This window comes from Podarcis tiliguerta (assembly GCF_965153285.1).
Source record: "Podarcis tiliguerta genome assembly, chromosome: 1".
Classification (NCBI taxonomy): Eukaryota; Metazoa; Chordata; class Lepidosauria; order Squamata; family Lacertidae; genus Podarcis; species Podarcis tiliguerta.
The window spans coordinates 87,846,985-87,864,375 of NC_139534.1; the positions used below are offsets into that span (position 1 = coordinate 87,846,985).

General features: G+C 43.8%; 1 protein-coding gene and 1 long non-coding RNA gene across 6 annotated transcripts in view; one reads left to right on the plus strand and one right to left on the minus strand.

The window, feature by feature from the left end:
* LOC310685652 overlaps positions 1 to 2,012 on the minus strand; it is a 36,730-nt gene extending 34,718 nt beyond the window's left edge. For 3 of the 5 annotated variants that reach the window (XR_014515385.1, XR_014515386.1, XR_014515387.1), the window contains exon 1: positions 1,094 to 2,011. This is a non-coding gene — a long non-coding RNA (uncharacterized lncRNA). Of the gene's footprint in view, positions 1 to 1,093 lie in introns of all 5 variants that reach the window. The other 2 variants (XR_014515383.1, XR_014515384.1) reach the window with 1 other exon arrangement.
* An 8,142-nt stretch (positions 2,013 to 10,154) lies between these two features.
* RAD51B (RAD51 paralog B) overlaps positions 10,155 to 17,391 on the plus strand; it is a gene marked incomplete at its 5' end in the record, with an annotated part of 322,766 nt that continues 315,529 nt past the window's right edge. Inside the window, one exon of the mRNA XM_083457496.1 lies at positions 10,155 to 10,482. The remainder of the gene's footprint in view (positions 10,483 to 17,391) is intronic.

Here is a 17,391-nt window from a genome sequence, read left to right on the forward strand (position 1 = left end):
ATTATATTTGCTTCTTGTTGTTCATAAATTGCTTTTAGCCCTCTTTTCTTTTCGCAGCCTTTGATGAATGGCAGAACAATCCAAAACCCCTTTGCACTGGACTGGGCTGCATGTGATCAGAAAATTTAGTGATCAGAAAACGGATCTTGCTTACAGGAAAGTGAAAGAGAAAAGGAGTATAATTCTGGAAAAAATAACTTTTGGTTCTGGGAGAGGATCAGGAACTTCCCAAATATGGGGGCAGGTTTGCCACAATTTCTTGTTCCAGCCCAATTAGCAAAATGCATTGGACCAGCACTGGGGGGAGCCATTGGTATATATATCCCCTCCTACAAAAAAGCTTGGTTTGCACAAACAAAACTACTGGTACCATACTTCAGCCACAAAACAACAGGATCTTACTAATGAGTAGCGGGAGTATACTCAACAGTACCTGTTTTAAATGCAGCATGGGATACACAGTGCTTCTGGAATTTAGCCACAAGATGCTTTAATTTAATTGCTGACACAATCTTAAATATGGTGGACAGTTTTTGAACTGAGAATTGTCAAATTGTGAGCCAGTTATCATGCCTTTTCCAAGTCTTCCTTTTAAAAGTTCCAAGCCAGTAGAATATGCAGCCACTACGCTTTCTCCTTTGCTCACTTTTCTCCTCACCCACCGCAAGGGGGGAAACTACACTTCTGCTTGTTGCAGCCATGAGACAGGAGGGAGAGCAAGCAGACTGGTACAGGAACATGGCAGAAAGTATAATGGTTGCATACTTTGCCACAGTCTTAGAACATGTAGGAAAAAGCAGTACCTTCAGGATGCCATATAGCAACAATATTTAGTTGAAATATAACATATTCGGACCCAGATTGGGCCAAAGAACCTAATGGTTAGAGGCCATTGAGCTTGACCTGGGAGCCCTGTAGAACTGGCACTGACTCCCTACCGATTGAGCTACAGAGGCTACTGGTCAAAGGGAGAAACTGCAGGCAATTTCAATCAGGCAACTCTCATAACAGCCCATCATCTTCCTGGCCCGGGAAGCCAAATGATATTTCAGGGCTCAGATATACAACATTTTGTTGTAAGTGTTGGCAATACCTTGTTGGATAACATGAAAGACTCAAGTGTTCACATGGCTAATGTTGAGCAACATCCTATCTTGACGGCCGTCTGTGAGGAAAACAGGAGTGAACTTTGATCAGAGCTGTCATAACTGTGTAGATTGCCCTCCAGCTAGCTGTGGAATCTCAGGGGTTGTCATGGTTAGACTATGGTGTATGTTGGCTGCCTTGTCAACATGGTTACTGGGGACAGAACAATTATGCTGTCATGCTGCTTGCACCAATGTTTCAGCAATTTTCCCAATCTCTTTTTTCAGTGTCCTTTTGGATGAGCATAGGATCACAACTATTTTATGCCACTGTCAGCCCTGGCATAATGCTCAACGTTCTGCCTCTGATCATAGGATAGGTCCACTTGCCTTTCTCCCTCTGATGACCTCACTTTTCCAGCCTTCTCTTTTGGCCAAGCCTGGAAGAAGCATCTTTTTCTGTGAACAGCAAACCTGAACACAATGCTGTTCTTGTACTTGCTCCATTACCGAACCAGATGATCAACTTTAGTGGAACCTATAATTAGACTAAAAATTCTGCTTCCATCTTTTAATTTTTTTCTCCCCATGGAAGAACTATCACATTCAAAATGCACTGCGAATTTTGCTTTGCAATCGAACTCTGTCTGCACCTGTTTAGCTTCTGCATTCAACATCCATCTCCTCTTTCAAGTAATGCAAGGCAGTAGCCATAATGGGACCAGCACTGATGGGCACATAAGCTTTTACATTTGTGGCTTTTTACTTCTTCCATTAAAAAATGTCAGCTTGTTTTTAAAACAGAAACATTTTAAACCTTAGTCACAAGTGGACTACCCCTCTCTACCCCTTCCAAGTGACCAGGAGGTCTGGCACAGTTCCTCAAAAAGGGCCCCCCTTCCCCACCTCCCCCGCAAAGGAGCACATGAAATAATAAAAAAGACTTATTCAGTTAAAATGGTTTTTAAAAAATCATTTGTATAATTCATATAGCTGGAGAAGAGAAGCATGTTGTGGGCAGAGGCAAGTGGACTTCTGGTGCAATTGCGCCAAGCTGCTTCTGACCCCCAGCCCACTCAGAAGTGATGTTCCAAGCTCCATCTGCTTGTTCATCTATCTCTTCCCATCCAACAGTCCCCCTGCACCAGGGCCGTTTATTCAAGATCATAATAATCTTTGCCATACTTAGATCATTCAGAAAGAGGAATGACAGTTTTGCAGGGCCGGCCTGTCCATGAGGCAGACTGAGGCAGTTGCCTCAGGCAATAGATTCCAAGAGGAGCCCTTGTGGGTGCCCCCTCCCCCGCCACTGGAGAAGCAAGAACTGGATGCTGCGGCTTCCAGGTTCTGTCATGTTCTTGCAGGGCTCTAGCTGGAACCTGGAAGCCACAGCTGCACGATCCCAGTAAGCAAGACTTCCGTGGCGGCAGCAATGGCGGTGGGGAGCAGGAAGCAGCCTGTGTTGTTCACACAGTGCGGCACCTTCCTGTTTTGCCTCAGTCAGCGAAATGGGACCACGAGCACAGCAGGATGCTTAAAGGGTACAAGGGATAACTTAAGGAAATCACTATTTAAGGTATTGAGTAAGTGCATTTTTAAATTGACATTCCTTTTTGACACTAACAATTCATAGATTCTAAAATACACATAGGCACTTGAGCTTTACAAATTTTTAAAAAGTGTGTAGAAATAATAGAAGACCCTGATTTTTTTACATTTTTTGTTTTGGAGTCTCACCTAGAAATGGAGCTGTCCCACTGAAACAGACTGGCTATAGTCAGGTACTGGTAATTCTCCTCATCAAGTACCACAACCACAGGGAGTCCTTGTGTTGCCCCTGGCAACAGGGCCTGGTTCCTTCATGGCTTGATTGCCAGCCAACAGTACTGCTTCATCAGAGACAATGGAGGAAGACTTGTTCCAGCACTCATGGGAATGATGGTCCCAACTTATACAGTTATGGCCCACAGCCATCCTGCTTTATGTGTTTGTGCATATGTGTATAATTTGAAACAAGCCTACTGCAAATCCTTGTCTCTGTGATGAGTTCATATGAGATGCTTTATCTCACACTCTAGATTGGGATCTTAATTGAACACCCCTAACACTAGCAGATACAGTGGTGCCTCGCAAGACGAAAAGAATCCGTTCCGCGGGTCTTTTCGTCTTGCGGTTTTTTCGTCTTGCGAAGCAAGCCCATTGACGGATTAGCGCTATTAGCGCTATTAGCGCTATTGACATTTTAAGGGCTAAAAACGGCTTTTTAAGGCTTGGGGGATTAGTGGTTTTGCTGCTAAAATGCTTTTAGCAGCTTAGCGCTTCAGGAAAAGGGGTTTTGGAGCGAAAAAAAATTCAAATTTTTTCGTCATTTTTCGTCTTGCGAAGCAAGCCCATAGGGAAATTCGTCTTGCGAAGCGCCTCTGCAGACGGAAAACCCTTTTGTCTTGCGGGTTTTCCATCTTGCGAGGCATTCGTCTTGCGGGGCATCACTGTATGATACTTAGCTATTATCCTAACAAATTATTTAATATAGTCACGGGTACATTGAGGATGAAACAAGGAGATACATGCCAGAAACACACAATTATAGATAGACCTGGGAGGAAACAAAGGCCGCCTAGTTCATTTCCCTTGCTGCAATGCAGCGTAAGCCAGTCACCCACACAAAGAACAGGCCACCCAATCTAAGCCCAATTTGCTGCATAGAAAAGGTGCCACCACAGAAACACATCAGCTAAACAAATAGCTCAAAAGACATTTTACTAAACAGGAGGTTCAAAGCAGCTCTTCCTTCAATGACTTTGTGAAGCAAATGCAAAATCCACATTGATCAGAATGTTCATTTGTATTACAAGTTCCTGTTCTCTGTTTTCTCTTCTGCATGAACAGCTTTTCAGAATAATAGCATGGGAAAGGCTTGAAAGCACTTGAAGCCTAGTTTTTGAAAATGCTCTAACATCTTTAGAACTTTACAGCTATGACCCCCAAAACCTTTACTAGAAAAGAAGTTTCTCAAACAACTCTACCTAAATGACATAGATTACTGCTCCTAAGAGGAAGGGATTTACTATTGAGACTGTGTGCATGTTTGTGTGTGTGTGTGTGTGTGTATTATTAACAGTTTAGAACCTGACTGAAAGCAAAGCCCTACCTACCTGTGTCACATAAGACACAGAAGCGTTTAGTGCTTTAGTAGAAGCTCAACATATAAAACAAAACAACCCATTGCTAGCTGTGGTCATCATACATGTAGTTAAATATGGCATCCTCCTTTTTTATATTCCCATAATTAACAGATGCAGCCATTCCAGTTACTCTGAAAGGTGAGCTCTGCTCAGCTGATTAATTTGGTCAGACAGATCTAAGAAATCTCTTTCTCTCTCTTTTTAATATTCTAGTTCAGGCTTTCTCAGACTGGTGGCCTCAAGATGATTTGGACTACAACTCCTATCATCTCTGATTATTGGCCACATTGGCAAGGTCTGATGTGTGCTTTAGCTGGAAGGTACTAGGTTGGGGAAATGTGTTCTAATCTGTCTGACCTCTCTTGAAGCTATATTCCAGTTTCTTCTGTTTTTATTTATGTTGGAAGCTGCCCAGAGTGCCTGGGGCAACTCAGTAAGATGTGTGGGGTATAAATAGTAGAATTATCATTATGGAATGGGACGTCCCTATTTTCACTGGATAAATGTTGGAGGGTATGAGACTGCAATTCCCAGTGGGCAGAAAGATTTGCTGGTGATGCTGTGTGATCTCTGTAAATTCAGCTCTATTTTCCATCTGTTGTGTGCCATTATTTTCAAAGGACCAAGAAAACAGGTGAGATGGCTGCTGGGTGCCACAAAAACATCAAAGATACAGTTCTGAACGCATGATGAAAAGAACCTCGTGGGAGCAATAGAGAAGTGCTTGGTTAGGTGTGGGGAATTTTTGGGGGGTGAGGGTGTAAGTGAACATTCCTTTCAGACTGGGTTATTATTGGGGGGCATGGCCACAAAGGAAAGAAGATGGCTGCTTAAACTCTAAGCTCTGCTCTAAGGCTCAGAAAAACAGCTTGGAGCAGGGATGCCAACTTGCCCCTCACATTAATGTGGGACACAGGTGAGAAGGGTAAGAGATCAATCAGGGGCAGCTTTCTGCATGGAACACTGAGTAAAATATTTCTGTTTGAGAAGGGATGCTTTAATTTCGTATTGAAGGGTTTTCAACCAGAATAGACCTTTCTGCTAAGCCATCAGGCAGTTTTCTCTACACCTCATTCCACCAACTGTAAAAAGGGAGTTATAGAGACATATCATTTGAGTATGAGTTGTAGGATATGACAGTTACTGGTATTTCAGTTCAAAGTTCACAGTAAGACAAAATGCGAGAGGATTCCTCTGAAAGTCTGAGACAGTGGGGAGCCTGTGCCAGCCAGAACAAACATTATGGAAGTTTCTTATACATGAATATTTTAAAAATTGTGTGATGAAAAAATGAAGGCATACTCCAATGGGCAACCTAACCGGCTCTGGGTACTTGCAAAATAAAAGTCAATTTATGCTATAATAATAATAATAATAATAATAATAATAATAGTAATAATAATAATAATAATAAAAATAATATACCCTGCCCATCTGGCTGGGTTTCCCCAGCCACTCTGGGTGGCTCCTAACCGAATGTTAAAAACACAATACAGCATTAAACATTAAAAACTTCCCTAAACAGGGCTGCCTTCAGATGTCTTTTAAAAGTAAGATAGTTGCTTATTTCCTTGACATCTGATGGGAGGGCATTCCACAGGGCAGGCGCCACTACCGAGAAGGCCCTCTGCCTGGTTCCCTGTAACTTCACTTCTCGCAGTGAGGGAACTGCCAGGAGGCCCTCAGAGCTGGACCTATTGACTACAGTGGCAGGAGCAACACAAATGTGGCTGAAAGTCAGATGTTTTCAACTGAGGAGATAGTTGCCAGCAAGTGTTAAAGAGTGCTTTGGTGCTAACTTGCACCCTGAAGTTCTCTATTAGTAACATGAAGAATACTGGAATAGTAAACCTGTGCAAATGTCAGAGTACTACTTGCCTAGATGTAGTAAATATTATTAGATAATCTATGGAATGTTATGTCTCGGAAAAGCTGTTTGGATAGTGTTAACTTTTTGCTTTTAGTGTTTTGTTATAGTGTTTTGTTTTTTAACAAGGAAATCTAAAATCAAGAATACACTGATATGCAGTATTCCAGTCAAAGACTGGAAGCCAAGAAAGCTATTCACAATGTATTAAAGGAAAATAACATTATGGAACTGTGCAGGAAGTCCATGCATCAGCATGTACTTTTTCAGCACCTGTCCTCCTGTTTGCTAGCAGCAGCATTATAACAGTGCCCATAAATGGTACAGGAGTCAATAAAGGACAACAAGGTTATCTCAGTAGAATATTCCATAGAAGAAGAGAAGAAGAGTTTGGATTTGATATCCCGCCTTTCACTCCCCTTCAGGAGTCTCAAAGCGGCTAACAATCTCCTTTCCCTTCCTCCCCCACAACAAACACTCTGTGAGGTGAGTGGGGCTGAGAGACTTCAAAGAAGTGTGACTGGCCCAAGGTCACCCAGCAGCTGCATGTGGAGGAGCGGAGACACGAACACGGTTCCCCAGATTAAGTGACTACCACTCTTAACCACTACACCGCACTGGCAGAGCTGCAAAAATTTATTTCAACACCCACTATTTTCTTGAAACTCGTGGAGTTGCAACAAGTGCACTTCAGTAGTGACCATGCCCATGCTTTTCTCTATAGACATTGGCTGCATTCGCACATAATAAATCAAGGACTTTGGCTTACTAAATAACATCCTGAATCCAGTTTTGTGCCTCCCTTCACACAAGCAGGCACAAAACAACAACAACACAAAACAATGAGATCAGAGTTATGTTTTAATATGAGATTGTGGATTATTTCCTTATAAAAAGCAAATATCACTAGCCAGCCTTGGCTAACAAATCTTGGCTTGTTAGGGAGAAATAAACCACGACCCTGGGTTCAGTTGTAACACTAAGCTATCCCATTCCAGAACTCAGCTATACAGCTGCAAATAAAATGTTTTAAGTGTGTTGTGAAGTGCATTATACCTTACACTAGATGGTGATGGTGAGCTATGGCAAAGTCAAAATATTTTTCAAAACGTTTTAAAAAAAGCATTTTCACATTGTTTCTTATATGTGTCTAGATTCCATCCTGGTTTGTTTACCCTGCTGCACGAAGGGAGGAGCTAAATGGGAGTATTTAGGCTGTGTGCATGTGCACAACTCATGCACAGTATGCTTTATTTAGTCAAGGGTCTTGACCTATTACTATGTGCAGTTACCATCATTATCTCCAAGTAAGAAAACCATCACAGGAGAACAGGCTATACAAATACATTTACATGATCCATTTGGATTTGTTTCTCTTATCTGTATTTCACACAAGTCATTAACTGTTTTCTTAAATTCTCCTACCATAGTTCGGAAGCGTATTTCACTCTGAGGGTCCTGCCATGTGGTTACTTTCTGTTCTGTCTTCCGTAGTGGTTGCTTAAATATATATATATATATATATATATATATATATACCGTATTTTTCGCCCTATAGGAGGCACCGTCCCATAAGGCGCACCTAGTTTTTTGGGGGGGAAATAAAGGAAAAAAATTATTTCCCCCCCAGGCGCGGGGTTGGGGAAGCCCGAGCTTCCCCCGACCCCAGCCCCCAACAGGCCGCTCTCTGCAAGCCGTGGGAGCCCAGTGCTGGCTCCCGCTGCTAGCGGAGAGGTCCGCGAAGCCTGGACGCGCTGAGCTCAGCGCGCGCAGGCTTCGGCATGCAGGCACCTCTCCGCCAGCAGCGGGAGCGCTCCCGCTGCTAGCGGAGAGGTCCGCGAAGCCTGGACGCGCTGAGCTCAGCGCGCGCAGGCTTCGGCATGCAGGCACCCCTCCGCCAGCAGCGGGAGCGCTCCCGCTGCTGGCGGAGAGGTCCGCGAAGCCTGGATGCGCTGAGCTCAGCGCGCGCAGGCTTCGGCATGCAGGCACCTCTCCGCCAGCAGCGGGAGCGCTCCCGCTGCTAGTGGAGAGGTCCGCGAAGCCTGGACGCGCTGAGCTCAGCGCGTGCAGGCTTCGGCATGCAGGCACCCCTCCGCCAGCAGCGGGAGCGCTCCCGCTGCTGGCGGAGAGGTCCGCGAAGCCTGGACGCGCTGAGCTCAGCGCGCGCAGGCTTCAGCATGCAGGCACCTCTCCGCAAGCAGCGGGAGCGCTCCTGCTGTTTGCGGAGAGGTCCGCGATGCCTGCATTCGCCCCATAGGACGCACCCAGATTTCCCCTTCATTTTTGGAGGGGAAAAAGTGCGTCCTATAGGGCGAAAAATACGGTATATATATATACACACACTGAATTTTTCGCTGTATAGGACGCACCGGCCCATAGGACGCACCTAGTTTTTTTTGGGGGGGGGGGGAATAAAGAAAAAAAATTTTATTCCCCCCAGCTGCGGCTTCAGCCCGCCCCGCGCTCCGGGCAGCAGGCTGCTATCTGCAGCCTAGGGAGCCCTGCGGGAACTCCCTAGGGCTCCCTAGGCTGTGGATGTCTGCCCGAAGCGCGGGGCGCTCTGCTGCAGCGCGCCCCGTGCTCCGGGCAGCAAGCTGCTATCCGCAGGCTCCCCAGGCTTGCTGATAGCTTCCTGAAGCCTGGAGAGCAAGAGGGGTCGGTGCGCACCGACCCCTCTCGCTCTCCAAGCTTCAGCAAAAGCCTGCATTTGCCCCATAGGATGCACACAGATTTCCCCTTCATTTTCGGAGGGGAAAAAGTGCATCCTATAGGGCAAAAATACGGTAGATTCAATAGTTTAGTACCATGGAATTTGAGATAGACTTGTCTCAGCCTTTCACAGATTATTTTGTACAATTAGACCCCTTAACTCTGAGGCAAAAGGGAAGTGAGAAAGCAAATGCCAATGTCATAAATCCATACACACATGTTCCTGTCCAGATAAGGCAAACGTTTAAAAATAAAACCCATGGATGTCTGCTCTCAAAGCCAGGTGAATAAACATAGATAGCGGAACATAGTATAAACTCACTCCTATCCTCCCAATATAACTTTATGGGAGATTTTTTAAAAATATCCATGCCTAAAACTAGAAGAAAAATGGTATTAAATAGTATAGCTATAGTTTAATAAATACTGCAGGAACACAAAGCACCAAGTGGATCTTCTGTTTTACAGCAACTCTTCTTCAATACTTCTTTTCCTTTCAAGCAGGCCCTTTGGGTGAAGGGGGAATATGTCTAACACATAGAGGAGGCCACATCAACCTGAAAAAAGTAAAGTCCGAGACGGAAGGGTGTGTTTCATGGGGGAAGCGGGAGATTCAGCCAATGACCATCTCAGGTGGCAATCCCACACACACACACCTGGGAGTAAGTCTCTCTGAATTCTGAGTAGAGATGCATAAGTTTGCACTACCTGACTCTTTCAAAGGTTCTGCTTTCAAGGTGTTCCAGCAGGAAATATGGCAGCAGTTTGATGCTTTAGAAAAACAAATGTAACTTTTGATCTCTGATTGACTTAGGTAGGAATGTGTATAAAGCTGGAACTGATCAACAAAGTGACTTTGGTTCATCTAGCTTAATTCTATACACATAGAAATTAACTTCACTGAAAACTTCAATTTTTCCTCTGTTAGCATATGGTATTGCACAAAATACATAACCGCAGATTTCCAGAGCAGAAGTTAAAACCCTTACAGGAAAACAAAGATTACATTATTTTTCTGGCTATAGAACTGAGAACAAGGATTAAGAGAAAGCTGTTTGCCTACAAAAATGGATTCATATACCACATCCAATATTTTTGTGGCTTAGCAAACTTCAAGATGACCTTGCCCTCCTTCAGTAGAAATTAGCTGTGGGACAGAATGGGAGATGCAATAATACAGTGGTACCTCTGGTTACGAATGCTTCTGGTTATGAACGCTTCAGGTTACGAGCTCCACTAACCTGGAAGTAGCTTTTCCTGGTTGTGAACTTTGCCCCAGGATGTGAATGGAAGTCGCGCATGTAGTGGGAGGCCCCATTAGCGAAAGTGCGCCTCAGGATAAGAACGGTTTCAGCTTAAGAACGGACCTTCAGAACGAATTAAGTTCGTAACCAGAGGTAGCTGCTAGGTCTGTGTTTCTGTTTCAAGTTGGATACTAAAATTAAGTCCAAAGGCATATGTAGTAGGCAAAAAATATTGGTGCCAGGAATTGTCAGGTGGCATTTCCTGACTGCATCCTTGAACTTCAGTGGTGTTTCCCTTCAGCCTCCACCTACCAGGCAACAGCTCTCACTGATGTCCTCTGAGGCAAGGGAATGGGGCCCAGCAGCTGGAATTTGCTTGGTCAATGACAGAGGTAAGACTTGACTCATGTATCAGTAAATAAGCCATTCCCTTGGGTAAATAATTGTAGCTCAGTGGCAGAGCGTACATTTTGCATGCATAAGTTTCCCCAGGTTCAATCCACGACATCTCCAGGATAGACTGGGGAAGATCCCTCTTTGAAATCCAGGAAAGCTGCTGCCAGTCAGTGAGGACACTATAGAGCTACATGGATCAATGGTCTAAGGTAGCTTTCCCTAACCTGGTGCCTGCCAGATATTTTGGACTACAGCTCCCATGAACCTGAGCCAGCACTGACATCCAGGGGGCAGCAGGTTGGATAACAGATCAGCTTCTTTTGTTCCTAATAAAAATATTTAGTGAGGCTTCTGCACCATGACATACATATGGAGTGAATGAAGGCCACAGCAATGCCCTGTATGCATTAAATATACTTATTAAAATGCAGGGATAAAATGAGTATGTTCTTGTGTTCTCAGTCCTGGATTGAGAATTTATTGTTCCAAGATAATCTGCTGAGTAAAGTGTGCCGTTTCTATGTCAAGGGCACCTCAATAGTCAGATCTCATATGGAGATAAACACGTGGACTGTGAGTCTACTGTTGCAGGCTATGGAGAAACCCTGTTTTGTTACAGAGTCAGTAGTTCTAGATCAGCTGACTCTCTGCCTTTTTCCTCCTCTGGTGCAATTTCCGCTGAAGTACTTAGCTTGCTTCTTCTTTTTAGTGATAAAAAATATGCAAGACTGCAGCCGAGGGAAGCAAGCATAACTCTAGAGAGGATGTCTTGGATAATGGATTAAAATGTAGTTTGATTCATTGGGTCATTATGAAACAAATGTCTTCTAATGGATTTCGTTTATTTTAGTTTTCTTTCCAATATGTGTAACTACTTTTCTGCCAAAAAAAGCATCCAAATTGATGCACAGCATAATAATTAAACCACAATGCAATGTACATTTTTAAAAAATCCATAAAACCACATAAAACATAAATAAATAATACTAAAATACTAGGCGGCAGGAAGAAATAGCACTCATCAAATAAATGACAGATTAGATAATTTTCTAAGGGCATGGTCTTATTCTTTAGATCCTGGCAAAGGGTCACCAAACAGGGCGAACAAGGCAGTTTCTGCAGAAAAACTGGGCCTTAAATCCAATCAAAATTTATTGAATAAATTAAAAAAATCCAATAGCACCTAGACTTGGCAGATGCTTTGCCTGGGAAAGAAAGGCTAGCTACCTGCTGAAAGTTGCTAACTTTTTTCAAGTCCAATATACTGTAGCTTTTGTTTCAGGAACAGTTTTACTATAGCCTTTTTAAAGATAACTGGGACTGCCCCCCTGTCTCATTTACCAGACCCAACTAGATACTCCCTCCCTGCTAGATGCAGTAAGTCAAGAGTGGCAAGGATCAGGAATACAGGTTGGTTGGTTGGTTGGGTGAACTTAGCCATGTGCCTTGTCCATGTCCTCAGGCCTTTATAAATGAACGTCATCCAACAAACCTGGATCAGATGGTGTCCTGGATACCTCCATTTAGATGTTCTACTGGGTCTGATTGTTAAGAGTCCCTGAGCCACTGTGAAGACATAATGCTGGCAAGGGAAGATGCTTCAGTGCTACCATCATAGCCTCAGAGTAGGCTCGATAGTAGGCTAACTTGTATTCATTCCAGTCATGTCAGCTCATCAGGCAAATGTACTTCACCTTATAAATTCAGGACAATGGTCTGGGAAGTGGGAGAGAGAGAATGTAACAGCAGAAAAACATTTATAGCTCCAAGTAATAGATTACTATTAATAGTAATAGTTATAATCTATTGTATATGATGGTTGCAACTAATGGCAGATCTGTCTAAATACAATTTGCCTGATACATTCCGTCAGGGCCCTTTGCTCCTGTACCAAAGCATAGCAATTTGCAATGCAATAGGATCGTGCCTGTCTCAAGGGGCAGTTCACAAAATGGTGTTATTTTCAGTATGTGCAGACCACTTTTTTCCTGCCTGAACTGAGTATTTATGCAGCAAACTAGTATTGTGAAACGGCTGCTATGGATATAAATTACCCTGGCCTTTGACACCAATATACTCTATTTTATAATTACTCCACCCTATTCTGTTTATTGACATTTGTTTCAACTGCTTTTAATATTACATTTTAAATTGAGCCTTCCAAGTGGAGATGCAAGAATTAAACTTGGGGTTGCTTTAATGCAAAACAAGTGCTTGACCACTCAGCTATGGCTCCTCTTCTTGATTTAAATATGAGTGTTGGTGGATCAATTAGTTAGTTAACTGATAAAATCTACATTAAATTCCATATGAGAGAATGTGGCTTCTAAACACTGGGTAATGGCCGTAGCTATTTGGGTTCATAGTAGTTGCTTCACACAGCTGGTTTAAAATGCCTACATTCCATTGAAGGAAAAATTTGATGATGATGATGATGATGATGATGATGAAAATAATAATAATAATAATAATACCCAACAAGTGGCTATGTCAGAGAGAATACATAAGGCAAATCTACATTTCATGTGCCTCAAAGGGGTTTCTTGTGTGTGTGATTCTTGTGGCTGATTATCGGCGCGCGCAATTTCAACCATCTTTTAGATTTAGGGGAGCTAGTCTCAAGCCCAACGACACATTCTCAAGATGGAGGGGGAGGGAACAGCTGCAGTCGCCTGCGGTTCCTGCGCAATGTTTGCCATCTTGCCAAAGGTTGCAGGCAGCTTTACGTGCAGCAATTGCATGTTGATTGCCCTCCTAAAAGACAAAGTCCAGCAACTGGAGGAACGTGTAGCTACGCTCCAAAGAATTAGAGAGCTGGAGCTCTTCTTGGAAGCAACAGAGCACACCGTCTCCACCAAGGAGGCGACAGGGGACTCCCCTGAGAAGGAGGCTAGTTCACCAACACAGGAGCCCGATATGTGGAGAAACGTGACTCAAAGAAGTAGGAGGCCCAGGGTTCGCTCTGATTGTCTAGAAATACACAATCGCTTTGAGGTCCTCTCCTCTAGCATGGAAGACGAAGAGCAGACTCCATTTGAGGATCTCTCCCTCATTACAGTCGATCACGTATATGAAGATGAGCAGCAAAGTCAGTCCTCAGGGAATGTGCAGGCAACCTTGGAACAGACCGCTCACGGAAGAACCCTGACCAAACCTAAGAGAAGGCGTGTAGTGGTGATAGGGGATTCCCTACTGAGGGGAACAGAAGCAGTGATCTGTGGGCCTGACAAGATGTCTCGGGAAGTGTGCTGTCTCCCTGGGGCTAAGATCCAAGATGTAACTGAACGACTGCAAGGAATCATAAAACCCACTGACAAATACCCCTTCCTCTTGGTTCATGTGGGAACCAATGACACTGCTTGCAATAGCCTCCAGAAGATCAAAAGAGACTACGAGGCTCTGGGCAGGAAATTGAAGCAATTAAATGCACAAATCGTCATCTCATCTGTCCTCCCAGTTGAACGACGTGGCCCAGGGAGAGAGAGGAAAATAGTGGAAGTAAACAGCTGGCTTCGCAAATGGTGTAAACAGGAACGGTTTGGATTCTTAGATCACAGACTGCAGTTTCTTGAGGATGGACTTCTGGCAAGCGATGGGCTGCACCTCACAACGGTTGGGAGGAATGTTTTTGCCAAAAAACTAAGAAACCTCATCAGGAGGGCTTTAAACTGACTAATGTGGGGGAGGGAGACAGTGCTCCTGAAGGTAGGTGTGTATTAATTGATGAAGATGATCATCCAAATGTCATAGACCAAATGGAGCAAACAGCAAGCAGACCTAGTGGTGGGAGGAAAAAATCCTTAAATAAGAGACACGGGGGAATGACTAATGGACTTCAATGTCTGTACACTAATGCACAAAGCATGGGAAATAAACAAGATGAGCTTGAGCTCTTGGTACAGCAAACTAAATATGACATAATAGGCATCACTGAAACCTGGTGGGATAAGTCCCACGATTGGAATGTAATAATGGAGGGATACAATCTATTTCAGAGAAACAGACCAGACAAGAAAGGAGGAGGAGTGGCGTTATATGTCAGGGATGTGTATACCTGTGAAGAGATCCAAGATTTAGAACCTCAAAGCCAAAGTGAGAGCATTTGGGTCAAAATTAAGGGAGAGAAGAATAATAGTGACCTCATTGTGGGAGTTTACTATAGATCCCCAAGCCAAACGGAGGACATAGATGATGCCTTCCTGGAACAGATGGCCAAGCATGCAAAAGGAAGGGAGATAGTAGTAATGGGGGACTTCAATTACCCAGATATTTGTTGGATGTCAAACTCAGCCAAGAGCATAAGGTCAAACAGATTCCTCACTGGCCTTGCAGACAACTTCATTGTCCAGAAAGTGGGAGAAGCAACAAGAGGAACAGCCATTTTAGATCTGGTCCTAACCAATGTCGATGACCTGGTTAATGGGGTAGAAGTGGAAGGATCATTAGGCGCAAGTGATCATGCTCTTCTGAAGTTTACTATACAACGGAAAGGAGCAGCCAAGCATACTAGGACTCAATTTCTTGACTTTAAGAAAGCCGACTTCATAAAACTTAGGGAAGTGCTGGGTGAGATCCCATGGACAGTAATACTAAAAGGAAAGGGAGTTCATGATGGCTGGGAGTTTGTTAAGAGGGAGATAGTAAAAGCACAACTTCAGGCAATACCAATGAGACGGAAACATGGAAGGTGCCTAAAGAAGCCAGGGTGGCTATCTAAAGAACTTTTAACTGAGTTAAGATTAAAAAAGGATGTGTACAAAAAATGGAAAAGGGGGGAAACCACCAAAGAGGAATTCAAACAAATAGCCAGCACGTGTAGACACAAAGTCAGAAAAGCTAAAGCACAGAATGAACTCAGGCTTGCTAGAGAGGTTAAAAGCAACAAAAAAGGCTTCTATGGGTATGTTCGTAGCAAAAGGAAGAACAAAGAAACAGTGGGGTCACTCAGAGGAGAAGATGGTGAAATGCAAACAGGGGACACAGAAAGGGCTGAACTCCTCAATGCCTTCTTTGCCTCAGTCTTCTCCGATAAAGAAAACAATGCCCGACCTGAAGAATTTGGAGGAAATGATTCAGCAGAGGAAACACAGCCCAGAATAACTAAGGAGATAGTACAAGAATACTTGGCTAGTTTAGATGTATTCAAGTCTCCAGGGCCAGATGAACTGCATCCAAGAGTATTAAAAGAACTGGCAGATGTGATCTCAGAACCACTGGCAGTCATCTTTGAGAATTCCTGGAGAACAGGCGAAGTCCCGGCAGACTGGAGGAGGGCAAATGTTGTCCCTATTTTCAAAAAGGGGAAAAGAGAGGACCCAAATAATTACCGCCCAGTCAGTCTAACATCAATACCAGGGAAGATTCTGGAGCAGATCATTAAGCAAACAATCTGTGAGCACCTAGAAAGGAATGCTGTGATCACCAATAGTCAGCATGGATTTCTGAAAAATAAGTCATGTCAGACTAACCTGATCTCATTTTTTGACAGAATTACAAGCCTGGTAGATGAAGGGAACGCAGTGGATGTAGTCTACCTTGATTTCAGCAAGGCATTTGACAAGGTGCCCCATGATATTCTTGTAAAGAAGCTGGTAAAATGCGGTCTTGACTATGCTACCACTCAGTGGATTTGTAACTGGCTGACTGACCGGACCCAAAGGGTGCTCATCAATGGTTCCTCTTCATCCTGGATAAGAGTGACTAGTGGGGTGCCACAGGGTTCTGTCTTGGGCCCGGTCTTATTCAACATCTTTATCAACGACTTGGATGATGGACTCAAGGGCATCCTGATCAAATTTGCAGATGACACCAAACTGGGAGGGGTGGCTAACACCCCAGAAGACAGGATCACACTTCAAAACGACCTTGACAGATTAGAGAACTGGGCCAAAACAAACAAGATGAATTTTAACAGGGAGAAATGTAAAGTATTGCACTTGGGCAAAAAAAATGAGAGGCACAAATACAAGATGGGTGACACCTGGCTTGAGAGCAGTACATGTGAAAAGGATCTAGGAGTCTTGGTTGACCACAAACTTAACATGAGCCAACAGTGTGACGCGGCAGCTAAAAAAGCCAATGCAATTCTGGGCTGCATCAATAGGAGTATAGCATCTAGATCAAGGGAAGTTATAGTGCCACTGTATTCTGCTCTGGTCAGACCTCACCTGGAGTACTGTGTCCAGTTCTGGGCACCACAGTTCAAGAAGGACACTGACAAACTAGAACGTGTACAGAGGAGGGCAACCAAAATGGTCAAAGGCCTGGAAACAATGCCTTATGAGGATCGGCTAAGGGAGCTGGGCATGTTTAGCCTGGAGAAGAGGAGGTTAAGGGGTGATATGATAGCCATGTTCAAATATATAAAAGGATGTCACATAGAGGAGGGAGAAAGGTTGTTTTCTGCTGCTCCAGAGAAGCGGACACGGAGCAATGGATCCAAACTACAAGAAAGAAGATTCCACCTAAACATTAGGAAGAACTTCCTGACAGTAAGAGCTGTTCGACAGTGGAATTTGCTGCCAAGGAGTGTGGTGGAGTCTCCTTCTTTGGAGGTCTTTAAGCAGAGGCTTGACAACCATATGTCAGGAGTGCTCTGATGGTGTTTCCTGCTTGGCAGGGGGTTGGACTCGATGGCCCTTGTGGTCTCTTCCAACTCTATGATTCTATGATTCTATGAAATGGGCAAGGCAGATGGCAAAAACTACACTGATCATTAAATCAGAAAAGTTATGAGCTTAGTTAATATTTTTCCTTAGTGTACATTAGACTTCTGAGGCTGAAAGTACAGTACTTCACTACTGAAAGTGAGTTTATATTCTCCCTCTACATAAAATGTTTTCTACTTTTCTCTGTGGTTCATTTATTGAATTATGTACCACTGCCATCTCCTGGCCATATGTTTA